General features: G+C 42.0%; 1 long non-coding RNA gene across 1 annotated transcript; it reads left to right on the forward strand.

Moving 5' to 3' along the window:
• Window positions 1–2,035: 2,035 nt before the first annotated feature.
• LOC135443130 (uncharacterized) lies at window positions 2,036–5,656 on the forward strand. The gene is made up of 3 exons (XR_010438829.1): window positions 2,036–2,197; window positions 2,844–3,157; window positions 5,294–5,656. It is a non-coding gene; the product is annotated as an uncharacterized LOC135443130 (long non-coding RNA).
• Window positions 5,657–7,742: the final 2,086 nt, after the last annotated feature.

Below are 7,742 nucleotides of genomic sequence, written 5' to 3' on the forward strand. Positions count from 1 at the left end.
TTGCTGTGTTTCCAGTTCTTAATCTGCCATACGTACATCAAAATTATATGCAGTAACTGATGTGTTAATTATTCAACTGCAAATATGTCAGGAAACTGTGCAAGTGATAAAGGCAAAAGGTATATGATTTTTTTTGCAGTGGTGGATTAGTTGATTAGATAATGATTCCAAACCATTAAATACTTGTATTTTGACAGTCACTTAGTATTGTGTCTTGCTACCTTACTTAAACACTTAGAGTAAATCATGTGGTGACCCTACCAGCATTCAGTGTCTACAGAAGCTGCATGTGGGGGAAAGAAACTCTTAGTCCATCTTTTTGTACACTTTGCAGCACATCTATTTTTAAAACCTCACAGAGGACTTTGCCCCTGTCCTTTTCAGAGCACATACACGTCAGCTCTGCTTGTCACTTTTATTTTCCTCTGACTAGAGTAACTTGTAGAGGGAACTCAAAAAGTAAGCAGACAGCCGACATGACAAGAGCACTATCAGGCAGTGATGGCAAGCAGCTTTAAGCCATGCTTGGAAATGGGATTGGTTTTATTTCCTCCTCCCCCAGTTTGTCATGGTTTTTTTGTTTGGTTTTGGGCTGGTTTTTTTTGTTGTTTATTGTTTTTGTTTTGTTTGAAGGGTTTTTGTTTGTTTGTTAGTTTGTTTTTACTTTGAAATTCTGTTCAGCATTTTATTAGAGAAATTTCCAAAATCAAGATGTCCTGGAGAAAGTCAAGAGAGGAGAAGCAGAAGCATACTGAAACTGCTGAAAAGATGAGGTAGGGTCTAGCCCAGTGAGATATGAAGGGTCTGGCCCCCAAAAGGTGGCTTTGGGACAGCAAGTGCTCTGCAGCCTGAGTGCACAGTGAGGAACATGAGAGTTGAGCCACTGTTTGATGCCTGTGCAGATGCCATTGAACCCCACAGCAGAATAGGAATGGCACCTGAATGAGTGGCCAAGCTGAGATGTGCAGTGCAAACAAGGTTTTTTTTTTTCAGGGTGGGCTACTGAATGATGGCCACAAGTTAATTGGATGAGAGGAAATGGGTCCCTCATAGCTATCAAAAGTCATGGTGGGGTTAAATGTCTATAATTGTATGGGGAAAAATGAGCAATTGGCAGCCAAGGAGGAAGCTCTGGACACAGTTTATTGTGTACCCGGGATGTTTCTCTGGACCTCTTAGAGCCATGCACATAATTCCTGCTGCCCTGGTTTAGCAGCATGTGTTTCCTCACTCCCATAGACATCCTGAGCGTGCTTCTGGCTGGTCTCAGAGCCTCCCTTCCCTGGGCACAGCCAGCTCCACTGGCATTTCCCTTCTCTTCTCACAGCTGGCTCCTGATCAGATCTGCTGTGTTTGCATGCACCCAGGGCAGGGGGTGGTTTTGGTCATAATCACTGTGCAGATGGTGCCCAGTTGCTCCATTTAAGCATTGTGGGGAATACATGGGCACAGCCACCAGCTTTACCACAGCTGGTGCTGAGAAATTAAAGTCTTGTCCTGCCTGTTTGTGAGTGGGTAAAGAAAATTTGGCACCCACTGCAATCCTCGTCTCTCTTGCCCTGTCTCATGACAAAGCCACATCTGCTCCTTGCAGACCATTTCCTCTTCTGAGAAACTGCTTCATTTGGGGGAATCTGGGAGGAAGCAGTCCCTGCTCCTCCTGCTTTCTTGCCCAATCATTTCACCCTAGCGTGCAGAGATGGACAATGTGAGATCAAATGCATTCAAGGGAAGGGAAGCCGAATGCCTGCTGGATACTTAGTAAGGACATGTCACTGCCTTAATCAAACTAAGGAGTGAGGAAGAACACAGGGGTTTGTAATGCTTTTCAGGGGAGCTCTGAGTTTAACTCTACCCATTCAGCCCAGTTACACTTCACCATACAGCTGGGAGGTGTGGTTCTGCCGGGCTGAGGCCCGCAGGGTGTGGTGCCTGCACTCCCAGGATTAATTAATTATCGTTATTGCAACAACAGAACCTTCAATTTAGGCGTGCAACGCCTGGGCTATAAAATCCCCCAGCTTCTTAGTACAGCCCCAGCCTGTGCTTGCCTCCTTTGCTTCTCCTACATGAGGGGGGCTGCACACCCCTGCCTGGCTGCAGAGGGCTAAGCCCCAAATACTGGAGTTAGCAGGTTGTGATGGCTCTGAGTAGCTTCCCCTGAGTGGGAACGGCCTAAGCTGGCTGGGGAGGACAGGTAAGGCTGGGTGGCTGCAGGGCTTTGGGTAAGCAGGACTATATATCCCAGCATGGGCTGACCTGTCTAAGTATCAATGGTGCAAGAAAAGAATCTAACCTGGAGAGCAGGCATCATTCATACCTTTGCTTGCTCTTATCTTTGTAGAGAAAAGAAATTACATACATTCTAATTTTTGGTACTATTGCCATTAAGATGTGCTCTGTAGCTCCCTAATTCTATTGCTTATGGGTTGCTTCCAGAGTATTTCTTTCCTTCTCTTGGCCACATGGGTTTAGCATTAACTCCTTTATTTTTCCTGCCTCACATCTCCTGACTACCTTTCCAAATTGTGATTAGCTTTAAACACTTGCTTAGCCATCCTTGACACTGAGCAAGGCTTCTCTCTTCCATCTTAACACTCTTTTCTCTTCTGACAGCAAGGTTATATACTTTCTCACCCTGTCAAGTATATGAACTCCTCAGCAAACATTTCTTATTGCCATCAAGACTAATGGTGCTTACAAGCTGAGTTTTTTACATTTAATTTTAGTAATCTTCCCCCTATTTATCCACTCAAAGCTGCAAACTGCCAGGCTATGATGGGAGGGAAAAAAAAGCCATTAATTTTATAGGCCCTGAGTAACCGGGTTTGCTGAGTTTGTAGGTATAAAAGCAAAACAACCTTCAGTGAAGAAATTAATATGGGCTCGCCACGCAAACAGCTGTAAGATGAACCTCAACTTGGAAACTTCCCCCGTGTCTCTTCTCCCTCTGGTCCAACTGATTGTGCAAATGCAGTGCATTCCTGCTCCAAGAATACAAACCTGAGCAGCCTGGTGCTGTGACATGGCTATGTGCTGGGATGCAGCAGCTGCCTATGCCAGCCTCGGGAGAGCTCAGCCTTGAAGGAGATCAGGTTTTCTTCCTGTGGCTGGAGGAACCCAGCAACACGAGCCTTCGTCAGTGGCAAACAGTGAGGTAAGAACTTGTCGATGAGTCATGCTGAAAATCAATATTTCCTCTGCAGTTTTAGTTGTAAGGAAGATGGATGTCCAGGGTATGTTGAGCATAATCCATGGCGATATACTCCCTGCATTCCATGGGAATAAATGGTGGCCTAGTCCAGAGAGTAGGCAAGTGGACTTCAGTGTTGACACGTTCACCTGTGTGCTGGCACTGTAGGTTAAAGGACACCTCTCAGGCTCAAAAATAAACCAGAGACAGTGGGATGGGGTCCTTAGGATGGAGAACACAGCAAATGAGGTAGATGAAATTAAGGCTATCTTAAGGAAATTGGGGAACCTGAATGTTCCAGAAATGTGATCAGGCTATCATTCATTCTCTCATTAAGCTGACTGAAGTGCAGGTTGCTGGATTAAAAAAATAGCTTTTTGAAGGCATTTTTTGGCCAGACGTATTCCTTGAGCTGGCTCACTATGTGACTGCCCAAGGAGAGAAAAGCATGACTGAGGAGGAGCAGAATGGCAATGTCATTTGAGCATAGCTTCCATGCAGACTGGATTCTCCTGAGTAAGGAATAACCAGCCTCAGAGAATTTGGGCTATTCTTACTATTACAATGTTTAAAATGGCAATTGTCTCATCTTTTCTCATTCATGGGTTCCATTTTGCTTAACAAAGAGCAAACTTCAAACAGCAATTCACTCTTATCCCTTGAATGAGGTTCAAGGCGATGTATAAATCAAGGATTGTGATTTATTCTCATGCTATCACATGACTATTCAAGCTCAAGTCCCTGCAGAGAGGAGGTATTTTAAGAAGAAATAGCATAAATGTGGCCAGACCATTGAAGATGTTGTCCTTATATGTGGATTACAGGGGCATGTGATTCATGGGAACTGCAGAGGATGAACTTCAGGGGCATCATGCTTTCTTTGCTGTAGTGCAAGCACAGAGGTCAGATTTTATTACAAAAGGTCTTGACGTTTCCCATTGGAAAGATTCTGTTTCAGACCAGTAGAGGGAGAAATCAGGCCAAAGACATTAATTAGTTTTTTCATGAAGATTTATGGAGGGGGAAAAAAGTCTAATTTATCTCTATAGTTGTAGTGCAAGAACAGTTGTCTGGGTTGCTGCTGGGTACATTGCTGGTGCTCTTTATTATTCCATTCAATGAAAAGCTAACAAATCGTAAGTATATGTTATAGTTTCCTGACTGAGAAAAAAAAAATGACAATTCAATTTGAGAAGCAAAGTTTAGTAGTCAGTAGCTCAAAAATGCACTGGAATATTTCACAAGGTAAAAAGAAACTATTTGCACATACGAAACACTTGCTGCAACTCAAAAAAGATAATCTTCTGAAGGTGTATAAGGTGTAATATCCCAGAAGACCATTAAAGAATCTTTGAAATAATAAAACATAATAATAAGCAAGCTAGTAAATATAGTCACGTACGGATTTTGAGAAGTGATTGAAGTTATCACTGTCATCCATGATAGATTTGGTACAGCACAGGCAGAGAGGGATACAATAACTTGCACAATCAGACCCTACAAGAGAAGGAACAGTCATTTAGGAGAAAAACCACCAAAGGAATCAGAACTATAGAGTAATGAGGTTTTCTGAGACTCCTTCTTGGTGCCACTGTTTCAAATGTAGTTGCTCTGACACAAATTCAGATATCACTCTCCTTGCACAGTCTATTCTCATTTCCTTGTAGAAACAGATGTGACTGTCATTTCCAATGTTGTGTGTTATTTCCTTCCCTTGGTGTCTATAATATGTGCTGCAAAGTGTCTGAATCTGATTGTGTTTAGTTTAAAATGCAAATAATATCAAACATAACAAAAAATTTGAAGCAAGCAGCATGATTTTACAGCAGAATGCAGATGACTCTCTCAGGATTGGCTTCATAGATAAGCAATACCTTTGGGAAGATCTATCCCCTGCCAGGGCCATAACAGGGGAGCTTCAGAGGAACAGTCACCCTTGATTTCCAACCCAGAGCTTCAGAGACCTTTTATATCCTACCTCAGGTCATTACAGACTGGGAAGAAAAGAATGAGATGCTATGCACCATGGTAATACCAGGGCTACATCGGGCTTCAGAGCTACATTGCAGTGTCCTGATGTTGCTGGAATTTCTATTTCAGGCCAGAATGCTGTTCACTGCTTTGGGATGGAGCCTCTTAGTCAAAAGGAGATCCTGTGATTCTGGAGTGGAATGCCAAGGAGGAATTGAACTTTGGTCCAAAAGAATGGTATGAACTCTCCAAAAGGGATGTGGGACTCCTGTAAAATGAGAATTTGTTGCTGCTGAGAGCTCTTAGAAATGTTTTTAGAGATCTTTTTCTTCCCATAGATCTGTACAATTTTGTCTTTCCCAAGTTCAGATTTTGATGGACGAACTGGTCTCAACCAGAACCTTGGCTGTTTCACTGTTGCTTTTTTCTTGTATTACTAAAACCAACCTTTTACATAACTTTTACTTGAAATAATAAATTCAAGTAGTGCCATATGTGAGTGGTAGTCCTGCAAAATATGACACAAATTATGTCACAACACAGTCAATTTGTCACAACACAAGGGAATTTGGAAAGATGTGAGTTTATTTTCTGCCTACAGGAGTCATTGACTGTAGTCTCTCTCATCAGTTATTATTAAGTACCATCTCTCATAACATATCAGGCACAATGTAAGCAAAAATGGGAAAATTGTAGATTATGTGATTTTTATCTCTTCATCTAGCGACTTTAAAGAGACACTGAATGAGTGTATGTGTATCCATACATGAAGATTCTCTTGGTTAAGATGCCATATTAGCTACAACCTATTGGGAAAAGACTTTAAAAGCTTTAGCAGATTTCCTGAAATCCTTGGACCTTTCTTCATCTGAATGGCAGAATCTGTGGTCTAAAGTTAATTAATGCTCCAGTGAAAGTTAGAGAATGGATTTCCCCATTAACAACTGAGCACCGATGTATTTCATTTGTAATATCTGTTTTCCCTTTCCCTGAGTTCCTGAGATTTGATATATCAGCTTCCATGAGTGTGTGCATCTGGCTCCCTATAATTTTCTCAATAGGTAGGGAATGAATGTTGAGGTCCTAGAACTGACCACCAAAGCTGGTGCACATGTCCTGCTCCTGAACTGCACTTGGTCAACAGACTGAAGGAATTTTATTATTCATGTAGCTGTAAAACTGTATGCATTTCTGTCTTCTTATGAATAATTCATCCTTATCCTCCCATCTGCTGTTCAGAGAACCTCACCTCACAGACAAAATTTTGTCTGGGGCCTACAGAGATCCTGAATTTTCTCTGCTCATCCCTTTGCATTCCCCTTCACTTCTCCACTGCCAAAATATCCCCTTCCACCAAGTGGAGAACCTTGATAATGCCTTTGAGAATAGAGTAATTTTAAATTCTTTGGTATTTCATATGGAGATGTTTTAAAGTGTTTATGCATGTTGTAGAGATAAGATTAAGTTGCAAGAAAGGGCAATATTACTGCACATGAAACAAATGAACCTCAGATATAAAAGCTAAAGTCTTACAGCAACACTGCCTTGACAATTTATTTGCTATTCTGTTTGAGGGTTTGGTTGGTTTATTTTTTTTTTTTTCCAAAGAGTTATAGCTTGTGGTAGAGCTATTTGCATCAAGTGCATCAACAGGGTATTAAAAGTGTAGCTGAAACTATTCCTGTTAGTGCCATTAAATACAGACCATTGAGTAGTTTCAAAGTAGTGAAGTCACATAATGCTCACGGTGTATGCTGGGTCACTACTAGTAGTTGCTGTGGAAACCTTATTGTCTCTTCTACCACAGCAGCGCATAATTGTAGCAGGTTTGTTTTTTCAAGGACTACATTCCAGACCAGTTCAGAGAAAAAGAAACATTAACCTTCACAAAATGTAGTTTCATTAAAGGAGAGCAAATTTCTCCCCTTTCTGTGGCAGGTGTGGTAGTGGGAGTGAGGCTGCATTTCAGAGGCCACCTCAGGACCACTCCAGGTTTGCTGTTCAGGCACAAGGAAATGAAGCCTACAGAACCAGGAACACTTGAAGTAAAATGGGCTGAATTCTCCAGTAAGAGGTATGGGCCATCTGCGCTTCCAGAAATCAAGCAATCAAGCAGTGATGGCTGTAACAGCTTTATTGCTCATTGATGGAGGCCTGTTCTAAATGGGTTTGCATACAGGGAGGATTCAAACAATGCCAAATTGTTCCAGAGAACCTGAGCAGCACACATGCTGCACATGTGCAGCACACTGGTACCAACCAACACATGGAAAACTCCATGAAGAAACCTGCCTAGGAAGGCTGTTGATGGCCATGCTCTTCCTACATGTATTTAAAGAAAAATATTGGTCTGCAACTTAATATTTACAGTTGAGGACTAATGCTTGCCCACCTGGGCAACCATCCTATTAACCTTCCCCAGTCCACTGTGAAGGCCTCAGGTATCTTTCCTGATACAAGAGATGCTTGTCAGCAAAGAACTAGAGCATAAGAATAATTCCTCATAAGAATGACAACGAGAAAACAAGTGAGGGCTTTCAAAGTGAATGCCAAAGGGTTTTATTTATCTAAAAGTTGT

This window comes from Zonotrichia leucophrys, chromosome 2, assembly GCF_028769735.1.
Source record: "Zonotrichia leucophrys gambelii isolate GWCS_2022_RI chromosome 2, RI_Zleu_2.0, whole genome shotgun sequence".
NCBI lineage: Eukaryota > Metazoa > Chordata > Aves > Passeriformes > Passerellidae > Zonotrichia > Zonotrichia leucophrys.